The 19,185-nt window shown below is 36.1% G+C and overlaps 1 protein-coding gene across 5 annotated transcripts in view; it reads left to right on the forward strand.

The window, feature by feature from the left end:
- NEGR1 (neuronal growth regulator 1) overlaps positions 1-19,185 on the forward strand; it is a 906,728-nt gene that overhangs the window by 715,346 nt on the left and 172,197 nt on the right. The window lies entirely within an intron of this gene.

Raw genomic sequence — 19,185 nt, forward strand, 5'->3', positions numbered from 1 at the left:
TGGGGTAGCCAGAATTTCACAAGCCATACAAAAAATGAAACAGTAAGTAAATGATCGTGGACAAAATATTTTATCCATATAGATAATATTTTTACTCAAAATTGTATTTTAAAATAAAACTTAAGATTTTATTCAAATAAATACTACATTTCTAATGTATCTTACTTCCTAAGGACTAAAAATTAATGAAGAAGCACAAACACAAGGATCGGGTAAAAGGATAGAAACCTCCATGAATGTTTCCTCCTATAATTAATTTTACTGCTGTTTAGAAGCTGCGTAACCAACAAGTTGTTGCAGCCACAAAATATTCTTAATTTTGAAATCAAATGCTTCTCAAAATGCTCAAAGAAGACTAGAGAGAGTATACTGTCTTTTCAGTGCCACAAAGTTATCTGAATTATCCTTATCTCTTACAGTTAATATTTTATAGTAACTTGACAAATGTATATTTGTCTTATGATCCTGTTATAATAAGCTATCTCTGAAAAATGCAAATATTGTATAGTTCATCATAAGTATCATTTCCATTTTGCAGGAACGGGGATGGGATATATGATGTTCCTACAACTTAAAAATATACTGTAATAAGTTTCCATGATTTATGAGCTTTACATTACCATAATTTAAGAACTCTGATGTGAAATAAAATATATCAGTTCATATTACATCTTTTATTATCCCAGCCTAATATCCTTTAGTACTCAATTTGAAAGAAAAACATTGCTTGCCATGCGATAGTTATAGTATAATATGCTTGCTTAAGTTCCTTCCATGAGGATGATTTATTTAGTGAAATTATGAATAATATAAACCATTGAAAATATTATAAAGCAGTGTGAATTCCAACTTAATGTAAATATTGATACTTCTTTGGTATATTATTAATATTTTAAATGGTTTAAATATTCAAGCACTTGAAAGAATAAATGAATTGACATGGCAAAGTAAAGAAAAATTTAAGGCTTAATAATATATGAAGTTTTGCTATTTAAATTTCTAAATTACATTCTGATTTTCAAAACTGAAACATTAATGAATGTGAAAAATTAGGAACAAATGCCACTTGTGTAAACATTTGTTTTACTCTGGCAATCTTAACACAAATGTCTGGAAATAATATAGTGCTGAAAAGGCTTCTAAATGTAGTGCTTTCAGAAGAGACGCTCATCATCTCTCTCTGCCACTGACTTGCTGTATGCTGAGGTGCTATTAAGTACGTACAATTTGATTAATTTGTTAATAAAGGCAAATGTGAAAATCCCATCTGTAATTATGAACATAGCCCTGGGAGTTTGAAAAAAATGTCCATATATTCAGAACCCCTTGTATGACCTCATCTGAAGCTCTTACTGCACTAAGCATTTTTATTTGGTCTTATAGTTATTTTTATATATATTCCATCTCTCCGTCACATTATAAGTTCTTTAAGAAGACAGGATCAATGTCTGATTAGTTATTTTATTTCCCATATCACCAAGCACAGTGCCTGCTATTTAATAAGCAATTAGTAAATCTTTAGTGAATAAATGAATTAAACATTGAGTAAATGAATGGATGGATTAATGAATAAATAAATGAGTGAATGAGTTTTAGCTGTAGAATTTGTACTTGTAACCTCTACAGATACAAGGCATTATGACTGTAATTACAAATAGCACATTGTTAGCTTACTCTGAAGCAGACTCTATTCTTATTTTTTATATAAACTTGTTCATTTAATTCTCACAAAATCCAAAGAGCTAGATTCTGTAATTCTCCTCTTCTAGAAAAGGAAACTTAGAGAATATAAATGTGGCTGAAGCCAAATGGTTAGTGACAAAGCAAAACTTTAAACCCTGACAATCTGGCTTCAGATTCTAAGCTTTTATCTACAACGCCTACACCCGGCAAAGCAATGCACTAGATGTTGGAAAGAAAAGGGTTAGTAGGACTGGAACCCCATCCTGAAGGAGTTCTCAGATGAGTGAGACGTGAGAATCAGGCAAGCAGGCAACGATAATGCAACAAGGTCAGTGGTACCATAATGGGGCAGAGAAGGTGCTCTTTGTAGTCTCAAGGTTCATGCAAGAACTTTCATCTAGAGTAGCCAATACCACTATCTGAATTATAGCTAAGGTGCAACTCAAAACATCATCTTAGCAATGACTGTCTCATTTTCTGGGGCAGAACTTTGCAGGAGCTCATTCAACAACAAACATGTACACAAAGTATAGTGACACAAATAAGAGAATGATCAACTCAGTCAGTCTCAAGGACTCAGGGAAAAATACAGAGGAAACGCCCCTTGAGGTAAAGGTGATTAGGTTGAGCCTGGGTGTGGGAATGGTGATGGAAGCAAGAGAGAGGCAAGCACTCTAGTGTTGAACCACTCATGCAAAGACATGGCAGTATGAAACAATTCCATACATTTGAAGACACTGTAGTACTTTAACATGGCCAGAATAAAAGGTAGAAGGAGAATATTGAGAGATGAGGGTAGACAAGTTGGCAGGGATGAGGATGAGAGACTTGAAATGAGTTTTGGCTGTATCCTGGTTTTGGAGAGTTACAGAAGGATTTTAACAAGGGAATGATACAAACAGATTTGGTTTCCAAAAGACACTCTTAGGCATTGCGGACTGCTAAACCCAGATATTAAACTTTTAATACTAAAGGCAAAATAACGATAATAGTAATAACACCAAAAAGAATAGCAGAGGTGAGAGAATTGAGAGCTAATTAAGAGATAGCCATTAATGACCAAATCTGGCAAGAAGAGGAAGGGAGTTGCAAGGATCTGGGTAACTCCTAATGTTTAGTTTGCATGAAATTAGCCAGAATAAGTGCATAAGAGAAGAATTAAGGCTTTTAGATTTTGGGAGGAGGTAGAAATTAAAAGAAAAAATTAGGTCATTTCTAGATATTTTTAGTTTGAGGCAATGTCTAATAGGTAGCTGGGTGTAAAGTCCAGTATGGAGACATAGATTTAAAGTTATCAGAGTGGAGGTGGTAGTTTCAGCCGTGAGAGTAAATGAGACTTCTCATAGAAGCCATGTGGAGTGAGAAGATTACAAAGGACAGAAATCCAAGTAAAATTAGCATCCAGGAGTGAGCCTAGGAAGAGAAACATCCTGCAGAAGCAAGCAAATTCAATGTGGATGGAGATGCCTGAGGGGGTTCAGCACTGTGGGGTGCTGTGAAAGCTGTGAGAGCAGCCCATTTGGGGAAGAATGAAGAGTCAGCACTGTCCCATGCTACGCCTACTCAGGGAACATCTGAAAATCAACCACTATCTCTGACAGTTGGGCAGTTAGTTACTGGTGACCTTTGCCACAGCAGTTTCTGTGTAAAACAGAGAGTAGAAGCCAGATTTCTGTGGATTAAGGTTAAATAAATAGATGAGGAAATAAAGACATGGATAATAAACTGCTCTTTTCAGAGGTTAGGCTATGAAAAGAAGAAGACAAGGCTGATGTTATGCCTTGATGTCTAGCTGCTGGTCTGATTAGGATTCCTTTCTGATTAATAGGCCCAATGGCTGTGTGTATATCAGCAGCTCCCTGACCTGCAAAGATACAACACCCTGGCATTTGATGAACTATACTATAGTGAACTTGCAATGTTTTCTGTTTTTCTGCAAGTCTCCATCATTTTCAGCTTGTTTGCCTCTTTCTCACATCTTCTTTGGGTGCGAAGGAAATAAGCAAAAGTTTTGACTTAACATGAAGACACCTTAAACCCCTTTATCTTCCATGGCCTGTAGGCTTTAGGCAGTAATTGTAAGAGAACCTGTAATTTTAAGTAGAGGTTTTAGTAATTTCATCAATAGAATTACTTTAAATTACTTAAGATAAAAATGTATGTTTTCTAAAATAAAGAGAAAGCAAAATTTATGGTGGAAAAACTACAGAAAAGCTAGTATACAATGAAGATCCCTCATCCTGTAGATTCTCTGTCCAAAAATTCCGGAAAGATTTCTGTGTTGTAAAAAGTACAAAATTGGAAGGGAAGAGAGGGAAAGACAGAAAGAATATTCTGCAGATCACTGTATATTAGCCCTCAGGAAAGAAGTGCTTTAACAAAATTTATAATGGATGACAGTATGCCAACTATTCATAGCAAAATTCTTATTAAATAAATAATTGGAGATTCAAAGATATTTGTTATTTTATTGTTATTTTTCGGTGCGTTTTTTGCTTCCTGAACACGAGCAACTAAAAAAATGTTTCTTCCAAGTCTGTTCTTTAAAGACTATGAACTGAGTGGTCCCATCCTGCCATCTATGGGTTCAATTCATCAAATGTACACTATCACTTAAGTGAGAATTCAGTAATCAGTAAAACATAGTCATTTCTATAAGTAAAACATGTTTTACACGCTTTGTTTCTCACTTCCACAAAAGTACAAATATTTATTATAAGACACGTATTCAAAGACTTGCCATCTAAAGGGAAATAGGAGAATTAATTAAGATGGAAGAAAGCTACATAAGCAAAGTGCTTAGAATTTACACAGCCTTAGTTTAATACAACCTTCTCCTGAGACCTAATATATGGAAATATTTGGTACAAATTGGGTCTCACTATGATAAAGACTCATAGCTTAGAGTCCCAAAATAGGTAATGATAATATTGCTATGATGTGTGGATGCTAAACTCCCATCTCAGGTGTTCCTAAAAATATAGTGTCAAATCCTTTACTGTAATATAGGTTCTACAGGTCCTAATGATGCTATAGGGATATCTCTGTGTGTGTGTGTGCGTGCATATGTGTGTGTGTGTGTGTGTGTGTACTCGTGTATGCATTTAGTCAAAGTAACAAAGCATTTGTCTCAGAAACATTACACATAACACATTCAAAGGACCGATCAAAACTGTCTTTTCCCTGCCTTAGCAGCCCTGTGGAGACAATAATGAAGTCCCAATTTTAAATGCTTTATGCAGTCAGGGCTTTTTAACTTTCTGGAATGTCTCCTTTCATATCAGAGAAAATTTCTTCCCAGCATGTTTAATGTGATGGGCATCTCTTCTTTTCAGATAAAAAAGAAGTCAGTAGCTAGTATCCAAAAGGAAATGGAAGAGTCTACTGAGGTCTACTGGAGAAAGTAAGAGTGAGAGTAATATAGCAGTTGTCCCTGGTTAGATTCAACCGATGCAAGCGAACAGTACCTTTCAACTGATTGGTTGAATATGAAACTGGCTATATCCTTGCAAGTAATATTTCCGCTCTCTGCTTGCTTCAGATGTCCCCACATGCCACTAAGCAACTGTCTGGGCTCTGTTACTTTTGCCTATTATAATGAACCCTGAAAGGTGATACCACAGATGTGAATGACTCATATTTTAGATAGAAATTTATCTGTCCTCTTGCAACTTAAAGGAGATAGGGTTTTCATTTCGGTTGAAAGAGGCAGTAATAAATTTAGACTTGGTGATTATTGAAGACAGAGTGCTGTGCGAGACAACCTGCTTTATCCTTGCAGCTTTGAGATGTTAATGAGAAGGCTTTCCTGGGTGCTCTAGTAACAAATATTTGACAAAAATTAGGTTTGCAGTTGTAGGTAGAATTTGATCCAGCTACACAGGCCTATCGAATCGCTCTCTACCAAACAAAAATAACACACACAGACATAATCAGCACACAAATCATGAAAGTATACAAATTTGCTGAAGTGGAGTATGTGTAAAGCAAGAGAATATTTTACCTCCCCAATCTCATACCTGGAACGTGTATGTGTTTTCAAGAAGAGAGACACCAAATGGTCATTTAGTGGCATATGGGAGAGACGATAACCAGCAGGCTGAAGCAGTCAGAATGACTGTTGAAGTTTATGGTGCTCCAGGTCACCAAATTGCCTCTAGTGAAAACCACATATCAGTTAGTGGAGCTTAACTTACATTTGTCAATTGACAGAAATTGGAGCTAGAAGATGTCTCAGATTTTACGTAGTCAATTTTCCTCCAACTTTCTTAAGCAATGGAACCCTTTATTCCTCCAAATAAAACCTATGCAAACTCTTAATGTATAACAAAGATAAAACTGGAGTTGGTTTGGTTAAGTTGGAGACAAATCTTATTTTCCTGCCCATCACATTACATAGCGGCCTTGAAGCCTCTCAAGATGTCATACATTTCCAAATAATTTGTTCTGAAAACTTCTTGTCTAAGCCAGTTTTTTCACTTTATAGGGGAGGAAACTGAAACCCAAATAGGATGAGTCAGAGACCAAAGTCAAGCAACATAACTAGGGCTAGAATTTCGTTTTTACTACCCTTGTTCCAGTGCTTGTCCCACTACACAGGTGGAACACCAAAAGCTTTGAATCGAGCCGATCTGAGTTAAAACTATAATCCTTCATGAAGGATTGTGGATACTGTAGTCACCTGGCCTATAAAATAGGGGAAAATAAGTTACTTTTATAGGATTACTGTGAAAATTAAATGAGAGGACACACAAAATGGCCAATACACTACTCGTCTAACACAAGTGCCTATGAAATGCTAGTTTCCTTTTCTGTCCTTCTCATGTATAGTTCAAATGTTGAAGGGTAAACACAGGCAAGCACACATCTATATAACCTGAATGACTGTGTAACTTTATTTCACTGGATAGACAAATGAGCAGCACTGGTCCTTTGATTCATTTATTAATGCACTATGTATATCATTATGATATTGTCCTTTTTATTAGAATTATTAATTAAATCAGCCATGCATGTAAGCATTCACTTGTAATCAGTAAAAAAAAAAAAAAAAAAAAAAAGATGGAGAGGTTGTACAAGATTAATTACTCTACTGATGTGTTTCTCCCAGGTTAAGAGGCAATTTGACAGCGGCATCTTCAAGCTACTGGTACAGCACATACATTTCCCACAGTTGACAAAGGGTCAGTAAATTTGGAAGGGAAAGGAAGCTTTGGTATTTGGTGTTGTCATTGATCAGCCTTGAAATATGGCTTGCTTATGAGGATTAGGTACCTAAAAGACATAGAAAAATAAATTAGGGTTTCTAATTTAATCACAAAATTTTACTAGAAGCCCTACCCTTGGAGTCAAACTGTCCTTAAATTGGAGAGCTCCATAGCAATTAACTGCCTGGCCTCCGCATACCAATTTATAATATGAAGAGACTAGACTAACTAGTCTCCATGTTACCTTTCAGCTATAATGTTTTCAGATCCTAAGAAATCTATGCATGTTTAAAAGATAGTATGTATGTATTGATATTTTTTAGTTAAACTTACTCCTTAACAAAGAAGTGCTGCCAATATTTTTACCTTCTGTATATTTTTGTTATTGAACTCAAAATTATTTTTATCTGACAAAAAATGCATTTTAATGTGCTTGTCTCTGTAGTGAGTTTCCATAAAACTTAGCTCAAGAGCACTGCTGGCCTAATCATTTTGTCATCTCTACACAGAATTTTACTCTCCAGAGAAATTTCCTTTATGTTCACAGTTGTAACAATCTTGGCCAGTAACCTACGAAAAAGGCACTAGAATAGACATTCTTGCTGCTATTTTATTTCACACAGCTCTAATCCTATAACTAATTAGGCCAAAATGTGACTTGAGTATATGGGTTTGTGACTATTAGGACTTTATAAAAATGAAAACATGCCAACATTTCCAGTCAAAGGAAAACAGATTAACAGAGAATTTCTTCGGTATGCCTTTCCTGATCTTTTCTCTTACAAAGCCTTTTGGAGGTCCTGTGAGATATTTCTTTCCCAGCACTTCTGAGAACTTTCTTGGAGCATACTTACCCAGCGTGCACTGTGTTCCCTGTAACTGTGACTCCATCTAAAGTGGGATCCAATGGTTTGAGCACGTAATAAGGTGGCAAAGTCTGAGCCACTCTATCACCTTCACTTCTGTGATTTCTTTCTCAGAAAATGGAAATGTGACCCCTAATAAAAGATCCAGGAATATGTGTGAACAAAATGATTATTACGAAGTTCTGAGTATTGTTATGATTAAACTTCCTATTTCTCTTTAGTCAGAGTGAAACATAGTTACAAGGGTATTCCACTAAACGAAAAAGTAAATTGAAATTGGCTCTTTTTTTGCCATTCTGATGTTCCAGATAAAGGTAAAAAGAGGAGGAATTAACTGTGAAAGCAATAATATTTCAATGGGCCACTCTTTCTCCAAAGCACTGTAAATTCAGTTTTAGTATCCATAAAGCTGCTAGGGAAAAGACTGAAAATGGCATGTCTTCATTGAATGTGTCTATTCAGTGTGGACTGGACTTCCTTTCTTTATAAGTGTAATTCAATTGGGATTTCTCTGCAGAGATACAAATTAACTATCCACCCAGTATATAGTTAAATAAGATTTGAATAAACCAAGCCAGACTTGCTTGCATGGAAATGTTATTTCACCTATGCTCTGGCCAGCCATTTATAGTAGGTTAGATTTTCCAAATTTTAGCTTATTTTTAAGCAAGACTTCTCTTTCAACAGTTTTAAAGAAATGAAGCAACTTCAGTTTCCTAGCTCTCAAATGTGTTTTTTAGATAGTTGCATAATCTTCAGTTCCTTTCTTTGAGTCAATCCAATTAGTGCATATGTGGAGCCGCTTAATTAGTGAGGCAGATCATAATTCTTGCTGAAGAACCATTAAAGTCACTAATCAGTCCACTTAGAATGAATTCCAGGTTTTCTAAAATACTTTCTAAGACAAGAGTAACAACATATATATTTTCCTAAAACTGGCAGAATAATAGTATTTGCTCTAAGAATTAGTGACCATAACTATAGGGAAATTTGTATTTTCTCAAAAAAATTATAACTCCTTGGGGGCACTGTAGTTTATGATATGCATACAAACTGTAGATAATAACTATAATCAAACTGACTAACATTAAGTAAACACATTTTTTAGGAAGACTTGCATAAGCGATAGATGCACATCAACTCTGCAGGCTTGACTCTGCTGCAAAAGGATAAATTGAAGGGGTTTATTTCTCTCAGGCTAACATGTGCCTGTTGGAGGCCGTATTTGACATCCTTTCTTACACCCATTTTGCTTCATTCTGCAGAACCACCTGTATTTCTCGAACATTCTTCCTGCCAGCAACACCTGAAAGAATGTGCCTCACATGCTAAAATAATCTTAGACTGCCACATATCACCATCATAAATCTTCCATTTATTATTTTCGTTTCCTGGTTACCATCCTCCTTAATTCTTTTCTTTGTCTTATTGTTGTGATTGTCATATATTTTTTTAAGTTTTTTTTAAGTTACTGACTCACATTAGTGATAGGCTCTCACCTGCTATTTATTTATTTATTTTTACTTTCTGTATCCCTTCCTCTTATTTTCTTCCTCTTATTTCTCCTCAAACTCCAGGACTTAATCATCACCAAAAGAGACAGATAGATGCTTCTCTAACTAGGAGTATAGATTCAGAACGGAACCAAACAGCCTCTGAATAGGCAAGCCCGAAATTGCTTTTGAAAGCTTCATCACTGAAAATGTAATCAAACTTAGCTTACCCCAAATTGATTTGAGTTGCAGCCTAAGGGCCAACCTTTGACCAGGGCAGCGTTCACACTTGCATTGATTCTGCCTGCAATTGAATTACTCAAGCAATTCTGTGCGCTTTCAGCTTTAGCCCTGGGGTGCAAATGGCCAATTTGGGAGGCAACTTGCTTGTGCTTGAAATTTGCAGAAAGATTTTCTCATACATTCCCGGGGAAAAGCAGGATTACTTTTTAAAAATATTATCTTAGTCATAGAATTGGCTGCCCAAAGCATATTTTGTTTCCTTGTTTTCATATTTGTTTTGATTTGAGAAAACTTTGTTTCCCCCAGAGATTCTCTTCTGACTTTGAAAAGATGAGATCTGCTCCTTCCATATGTTTACTAAAATTTAGAGGAAATGAAAATTAATGAGAAAAAATAAGGCAAAATAATATGCTGCTATTAGATAGAAAGGCCAGAAACACACTGCATTTTATAGTTCTAGAGGCAAAAGTTAAAAATATACATATACGGTTATGAAGCAAAATAATACTCTGTAGGTCTGTATAGGATTGTATTCTATGGCAAATCCCTCCCTTTCTTTCCAAAATATTTTATAAGATTGGCATGAAGAAACATTACAAGATGCTCTTCTGTGTCGTAACAGTCTTTTGTTAAACACTTATATTTTCTATAGTTTTTCCCTTTGTACTGATATCAGTTGTACATTATCTACCCTCCTCACAAAACTTCTTTCATTTTCACATAACCATACCATCTCCATGTGTTTATTTTACATAATTATAAAAAAAATTCAATTGTATACCTTGCAAAAATGTCTCAGTATTTTTATTCAGTCTTCCTAAGTAGTATTTTAGTGGCTTCACTATGATACATTTAGTGGTGAATTGTTAAATATTTAACTAAGTAAAGGATGTGTGTAGGTCGGGCATAGTTCCTCGGTCCTGTAATCCCAGCATTCTGTGAGGCTGATGCAGGTGGATTGCTTGAGCCCAGGAGTTTAAGGCCAGCTTGGGCAACATGGCAATACCCCATCTCTACAAAAAATACACAAAATTATCTGGGTGTGGTTGCCTACACCTGTCATCCCAGCTACTTGGAATGCAGAGGCGGGAGGATCACTTGAGCCCAGGAAGTCAAGGCTGCAGTGAGCCAAGGACACGCCACTGCACTCCAGCCTGGACGACAGCGTGAGACTCAGTCTCAAATTTAAAAAAAAAAAAAAAAAGAATGTGTATAATGAGACTTACAAATAGTAAGAAAATATGCAATTATCTTTATTGTAAATTCCATACAGTCAATTGCTTCCCACAGATTCTTTCACTGATTTTTGGCAGAATCATGTATCTGTAACCAGCCCATGATTATCACCCATGTATGTGACATGCATGATGTTGCACATGGAGCTGTATTCTACCTATGAGGATTATTCTGACTTGAATAAGACATGATATTTTTGTGGTAATGAGTTAGATGAAAATAACCTGTGCAACTTTTTTGCTGAATCGGAGAATAGTTTTGGAATACTGCAAGAAAATTTCCCCAATTTTTTGTGTCGACATTAATGTAATGGCCACAGACATGACACATTATGTTTAATCCCTATTAACATTCACTTTATCATTTTCTTAAGTCTCGACAATCAACTAAGCAATAAATCAACCTGTAACTTGGACCATTTGCCGGTGTCCGTGGTATAAACATTCCCACCATGGCTGATTTCAAGCTACGAAGTGATGTTACTGAATGCAGAGTTGGGAAGAGATGTGCCGTATCACACACCATTTTATAATATTTCTGCAATACAGACACAGGGATGCAAGTAACCTCAAGATTATAAATAATAGTAAACTGTAGTAAAGGAATTTGGAGGTAATGAGGTTTGAATAGTTACTGCATTTGTGTTTAGTATCATTTATTAATTCTAAACTTATAGAATTTAATTTTAATAATGGCTGTATTTAATAAATAAATCGCAGAATTTCTAAAACTTTCTCAATTGTCCTTATAAGCTAGTATAAGCCAGCTTTAGCATGCCACTATGTACCTGAATGGCTACAAAGGGGAACACAATTTCTCCCCATGTAACCTACATGACTCTAGACAAATTACATAACCTCACTTATCTTCAATTAGCCCATCTGTAAAATGGAGTTAAAGGAGTAACACCTAGCTCACATAGAGGTGGAAGAATTAAATAAGATAGACATAAAGTGCCTGGCTCCTGGTACAGATTTATACATTATAGCCTTTCTTTACCCTCTTATATAACTTCAATGCCCTCCCCCCATTATTTCTATAATTTTCTTCACTTTATTTTGATGTAAGGATGATTCTATTCTGTATCTCCAAATCTATATAATGACCTCTGACAAAATTAGGATTTTATTTTGTCTCTATGATAAACTCATGCCTACCTAAATATTGTCACATGCATGCCACATTTTTTGTTTAAATTTGCTGCAACACAAACCAATTCTTTCTTACAATTGACTCTTACTATGCTTCATTCCCACTCCACAGTAGATTTTAAGCAATATCATTCATTTTTTCCTAAGGTATGAGACCTCAGAGGATGCTTATTTTGCAATGTCTTAATTCTATGAAGCCAGAGAGAAAAACATATAACCTGGTCATAAAAAGCATTCATATATTAGGACAAATAAGCCGCACATTAACATCACAATAGGTTCCAAATCCGTTGTTATCTTTCCTCTAACCTGGCTAGAGTCAGGGGAGGAGGAATCTATATATTAAACTGCTTTGAAATAGGTGGAATCAGTTCCCTTTCATATCATCCTCTCCACTACAAAAAAAAAAAAAAATCTTAAGTAGTTGTATTATTTTGTTTTCCAATTCTTCTTAACTATTTAAAGGAAGAAAATACATTTGTAGGCTGCATGCTTGGGACGTAAGATTAACCAATAATGTCATAATTTTAAAACTTCAGCATTTTTCACTTATTCAGTTTATTATCTATATGCCTAGTCTCATGCTGTGTTGGGAATACAAAGTTGAGCTAAAATAACTTGATTCACAACCTTTTGGAGATTGTCAATTTTGAAAAGGAGTTTGGCAACACAAGCAATTATCATAAAATATAATTAATTCTTAGGGGTGATAGAAAGAATGACTAATATAAGTGAATAATAGAAATCCCATGTGGCTGGAACACAGAGGACAATTACAGGTAAAGTGGACAGAGCTGGGTGAAAAGAAAGGCAGATGCTAGCTTCTAAAGTGGACTTGCAAGGAAATGTAGTAGAAATGATATGAGCCAAAAACATCTTTTCATATACTATTGCTAGCTTTTAAAATGTGAGTGACAAATGAACAGTAATTACTAGAATACTGTAACGCTTTGGTTCGTAAGATGTGTCATCATGCATGTGAAATAATCCCGGTTACTAAGATGAAGCCTACTGTTAGTCTCTGCCTTAAATTCTCTACGACTTTTGATACTCCTCAGACGATGTACTTATTTATCTTCTCATATATTTCTGGAAAATCAGATATACTTGTACCAATTTTTTCTTAAAGGAAGAGTAATTACTTCACTGTTGATCTATTAAGCTGATCCAATAGTAAGATAATAAGTACTGAGCTATTTAATGAAATATTTAACCTTTTTCTAATATAACCTTCCCTAACTTTTTTCTAGTGCACTGTTAGTCTATTCATTAATTCATACCATATTTGTTTGGTCTCATCTCCCTTTCCTTCAAATTACACAGCATGTTTCAAGAAGCCCCCCAAAGACATTTATGAGAAAAATCTTTCATCTCTGAGTAAAGTAATACAGTTAAATAGTCTTGCCCCTGAGTGAATCCATAAAGAACTTTTCTATATAGATGTATAACACCTTGTCTTCTGATTAGAGAATTGCCTGATTGATAATGGCATGATAACAGCTGATTAATAAATATTAAAACTGATTTCAGTGACCTGGAAATCACCCCATAAAGATAGTTTACCAATTCAGCTACAGTTTGTTCTATCCAATGAATTACTAGCCATAGTATATACTGTCATCAGCCCCAGATCAATGAAGAATTAAGTTCTCTAAAGAAGAACTTTCCTTTGTATGTTAGTTGTTTTTTGTTTAATTTTATTTTGCTTTCACTTCTAATAACTTATATCTCTAGTCCCAGCCTACCATCTTAAAATTGGTAATAATAGGAGCCCGATGAGAGACCTGAGATGGCGTAGCACAGATCCAGCATCACTGTTAATCAGCAGGTAGAATATAAATGTTTATGTGTATTATACCTTCCTAACTGATGGGTGTGAGAAAAGAGAAGTATGAGGAAAGAAGTATAGCAGCCTTTATTCAGTATGGCTCCTGTAAGATCAGACTTAGTGTCTAGGCTCAATTAGAGAATAGGGAAAGGCAGAATGTAATGCACTGCTATATCTTGATACAGATAATCATGACTTCAGGAGTTCAGAGAGAGTGTGTATCAGTACTGGGAAAAAAAATAGCTCCAAGCTAGTATTCTGCTGATGGTGATTCAGAATCATTATCTTCAAACATAAAGGACAACATTATTATCTTTTGTGATTTAACAATAGTTGAATTCAACGTGAGATAGGCCTAGCTTTTAACAGTTTTGGAAAATATTATGTTATGTTGTTGTTGTTATTGTCATTGTTTACAAAGGAGAGTTCAGCAAAGAGACAAGCTTAGACAGAGGATACTTTCAGACTAGAAATTGGTCTGATTACCACATAGATGGATAACAGAAAAAATCTGGAACCTATTATAACATTTTGAAATGACTGTTGAAAGTGCATGTGCATGTATATAGCTAGATTAAAAATCACCCAATATTGATTTCAGTTTTTCATGGCCACTACTATGTGTATTGATTGTAACCAACCCCTTCTAAAAGACCAGGAGATACGTAGTCGTCTGGGTTTCTGTTTATATTTCTCACTTCAGAGCGGCTGGGCTTCTCCTCCAACACTGTTGAGCTTTTTGAAGACTGCAGCCATGTTGCAGGTGATCCCTTAAAGCTATAAAAATATAGCGTGACTTCTTTAAAATAACTTCTGAAATCTTCATGTCTAAAACAAAGGTCTAGAAACAAAAGCAAATTATTTCATCTACATTTTACTTCACCATTAAAATTGTATTGAACTAAAGTGCTTAGAGACCCTCCACCAAAAAGGCAGGACTATTCCAAGAACTAATTTATCATTTTTTATTCATTAATATTAAAATCCTTTGAGACTTGAAAAGAACTGACAAAAAAAATTACAATTCTGTGAATAACTTTCTAGACAACTTCTCTAAAGCATCTGTGTTAGTTAGAATTAGAAACAGTGGCAAGTGACAAAACCCAAAATAACAATGACTTAAACAACTTTATTTTTCTGTCACATGGAAGCCCGCAATAGACAGTTCAGCACTTGGAATAGCATCACTGTATCAAGGACATAGCCCCTTCTGCGATTTTTGTTCCAGTTTATAACATTCATTCCCGGGGTTATTTTTTGGTCCAAGGTGGCCACTTCAGTTCAAAGCATCAAATCTATACTTCAGACTGTAGGAAGAAGAAAAGAGGGAAGGAAAACGTCTCATCTCCTCCTTTTATAAATACTTCCCCAAATCTGCAGACATCACTTACACTTATGGCCCACTGGCCTTTACCTATATGGCCACACTTAGCTGCATGGGAAGTTAGAAATTTTGTTCTTCGCTAGTATTCTTTGCCAAAAATTGTGGTTCTCTTATTATAGGAAAAGGATATGATAGATATGAAAAGAAAACCAGTAGTCTTTACTACAGTCTACCCTTTGTGATGCAAATATCTAGGCATGCCCTTCCTTGTCCATATAGAACACACTCATTCCTATCAAAGATAGAAACATAGTTTCTTCATCAAGATTCTAGATAACTGGGGGCTAGAGTCTCTGAGTGATTCATATTCTTCTTCATCAGCCTGAATGTGACATGCTGTCTGATGATCTTTGGGTTAAAACAAGTTTTTTTTTTTTTTTTTTTTTTTTTTTTTTCTGTCATACACAAGCCCAACATACTATGGTGGAATATGAACCAGAAAACTGCAATAGGACTCTCATTCTGAGAAGAGGAGGAAAAAAAAAAATACAGCAGCCACTTACACACCAATAATCAGATCCTGCCAGTTGGAAGAGTCAAGATTCACTTTTCCAGCAGTATAGTATGTTCCTTAGATAACTCCATGGGCTGCCGCTCATTCTGTGCTCTGGAAAGAACTCTCACATTCTTTGTCCTCTGTGGCTCTTGTCTGTGTCCTCTGGAAGTTGTTTCTTGGACACTATGCTCCGTGACTACATATCAGGAAAGCACCGGGGCTGAGCAGCTTGCGTGGCCCATTTTGTACTGCTGCAGACTGGGGACACAGAACTCTCTTTAAAGGTTGAACGTTTGTAATAGTAGATAAGGCTTGTGGTTTCTTTGACAAAACAATTTGCTTAAAAACCTAGTAGCCTTCCAATACAGTTAATTTAATTTGTTAATAACATTAGGGAAAGTTTCTGTGTTGTTTTGTTTTGCTTTTGTTTTTGTTTTTGGTTTGAGCTAGAGTCTTGCACTGTCACCCAGGCTGGGGTGCAGTGGCGAGATCTCAGCTCACTGCAAGCTCGGCCTCCTGGGTTCACGCCATTCTCCTGCCTCAGCCTCCCTAGTAGCTGAGACTACAGGCACCTGCCACCATGCCCGGCTAATTTTTTATGTTTTTAGTAGAGACGGGTTTTCACCATGTTAGCCAGGGTGGTCTCGATCTCCTGACCGCGTGATCCTCCCGCCTTGGCTTCCCAAAGTACTGGGATTACAGGCGTCAGCCACCGCGCCCAACCGGGAAAGATTTTTAAGTAGAAAGGGCTTTGAATGCTGATACCTCCAATGCCTCACTTACTATCCTCTTTGTGTTCTCTCAACCAAACAGCAGCTACATTGAGGAGATTGAACTGGTGTGCTTGGTTGGAAAGGCAATACCCTTAGTCTTGTCTGTGCCCTCAGATTTCACAGACTTCCCACAGCAAGTGTGTTAGTCTTCTTTGATGTCAAGGTTGATGCTTTGTAGCTATTTCTCTATTGCTTTGGTTGGAGGCAGAAGCAACTGGCTTTTTCAGTGTTGCAATATATAAATTACCAGGCTATTAATCAATTTAGATTGTAGGGTGTATGTGCTCCTCCCTTAGCAGAGGTATGTATATTCCTTCCTCTCTCTGTAGATCAGCTAGCACCATACTGAGTTTATGAGTGAAAGTGGCATAATGCAGGAAACACATATGAGAGTTCCACATTCTCCTATTCTTCTTCTTCCCTGAAAATTATCACATTAGAGATTTAATCTCAGAATAATTTTGTCTCAAACAACAAACAAAAAGTTGTTCTCCTAAAGATGACTACATTCCATAATACCCCAAATGAATAGGGACCTAAGAATTATCAAAACTAAATGGACCCAGAGATAATCCAATGGTTTATGTACTTTGAGTTCAATGAGAAGTTAATTATCTTCACAGAATAAGGCATCATGTATACACAGAACATATGCACATCACTTAATGTAGAATAAGTATGGGCTAAGGGAAATAAATTATTAAGGCTTCTAAGAGGTTCCCAAGTCCCTTGGGCTAAAATAAAACATAAATTTATTGATATGCGCTGTATCTTGTAGTGGTGAGACAATAACAAAGAATTCCTAAGACATGAATGCTATTCTTAGTCACTAATTATCCCATCACCTACTTCATTCCTCTCTCCTCTCCTCATTTTATACATGAAGACATTATTCCAGAAAGAAAAGGTAGTAACTATTCTTTGGCATAAGTTGTTAATGGCAGAGCCTAGGTGAGAACTCAGTTTTCCTAATACTTTATTTTTTGCAACTGTGCTAAAAAAGACTGTAGAAATCTGAGTCAATAACTGCAAAGCATCTGAGATTATACCCTACTTATAAGCTAATGTTAGCTTGCCACAATCTCATTGATGCTGGTAGAAAACACAAGACTCCTGGGTCAGAGATATAAAACTTTATTTCTCACAGCAAAAACAATACGCAGAGAGTCAACATGTTTGCATCAGTTTCCTAAGCTCCAGTTCCCATAGGGATAGCATGGCTGGCCATTATGGATGCGTGTATGTGCAGTAGTGTCTGTTACAAGAGAACAATATTGAGTTTAGGGAACCTGGTATTTTCCAGAAGCCAGTAAGTAAGCCTGCTCTTTTTCTCAGAGGAAGACATTACTTCATCCTGTAAGAAATGGCCTGAATAAAAGCATTTACTTTTTATCCTCTACTTGGGTCTTTCATTCTTGGCATTCCCAACAAAACAGGTAACAACAAAGCATGCAGCAGTGCAAGACTCCTTTAGGAGTGTCTCCCAAAAATCTGCAGATATATAGAGACAAAAACGGTAGGTGTATCCTTTAAAGGGCCGCACTCCATTAAATAGCTAGACTTTAGGGGAATTCTGGGTGGGTCCCTAAAAGGCCTTTTTAGGTCACCATAATCTAGATTCTGGGCCTCTATTTCAAAAGCCTAGAGAGTCTTTCTTGTCATCTGCCTAGGACTTAGCAGACCATCATGACAGACTGATAATGTCTAAAAAAATATGAGACTACAACATGTATTCTGAGTAGACCCCAGAATATCAATTTATTAATTTATAATAAGAAATTGACTTGGTTTATAATATTCATATTGGCACAATCAGCTCATTCTGTTCCTAAAATGAACTACAAGAGAAGCCACATCAAAGTCAGAAGTCATTTTATTAATTCATTATGATAAATCACTGTCTGAGGACAGAAAATTGTTAAAGTCTGTAGGATCAGCCATTCATTCTCTGTAGTTAGACTTGTAAAGAACACCAGATCACAATCAAAAGGTTGCTTGGTGACCATGGAATCAGAAGAAGGGGAGATAAAGAAATCCAACATTTAATGGCATTAGCTTAAACTCAACATTGATTAATTCGTCTCAAAAAAAAATAGCAATTTTGCCAATAGGATTAAATATGCATAACATTCAATAATTCTGACTCCCTTTTCTCTGAGTGGTACATACATCATATCAATCTTCAACTTCATTCCTTTTCCCTCCCCAGTTTTCCTCTGTGACTTCCCTTTATCTATTCTATTCATGTAGCTAACCAGTCCTAGATCTCTGCTTCCTTTCCCTTAGTGTAACATCGAACCTACAGTAGCCATACCCATATTAAGCTGCAGTGCTTCCAAACCAGAGGCAATGTTATCATGTCATTTCATATGTGGGAGGGGAAGCTCCCCAGCACAAGGGAATTTTCTGCAAAACCCTTATCCTAGTAGGAATTCTGCCTCTGGAGGTTTCTTAAACTAGGCTTATCCAGGAGCACTTTCCTTGCCAGTCTTCCCAGTAACTGAAAATTGCTTTCAAGATGGTATTAGGAAGCCAATCTAAATGGTCACCCTTTATCGACTATTCATTGATTACTCTTCTAGGGTCCCTTTAAGGAGGTAACAAAGCAGAAGCCGAGGTGCTATGTTTATTCAGTTACTAGTGTCTAGCACAATGATATGTGAAATCAGGCATTTATTAACTAGTGTTGTTTCCATAGTAATAACTCCAACGTTGAGTAGGTTGGTACACTTACGCATTTGCAAAATAAACTTGAATGCATAGAGATGAATTTAAATGACTATATACCCACAAGTCTGCTATTTAAAGCCTCCAGACCTCACGCA

The sequence above is a fragment of the Hylobates moloch genome, unplaced genomic scaffold (genome assembly GCF_009828535.3).
Source record: "Hylobates moloch isolate HMO894 unplaced genomic scaffold, HMol_V3 SCAFFOLD_5, whole genome shotgun sequence".
Classification (NCBI taxonomy): Eukaryota; Metazoa; Chordata; class Mammalia; order Primates; family Hylobatidae; genus Hylobates; species Hylobates moloch.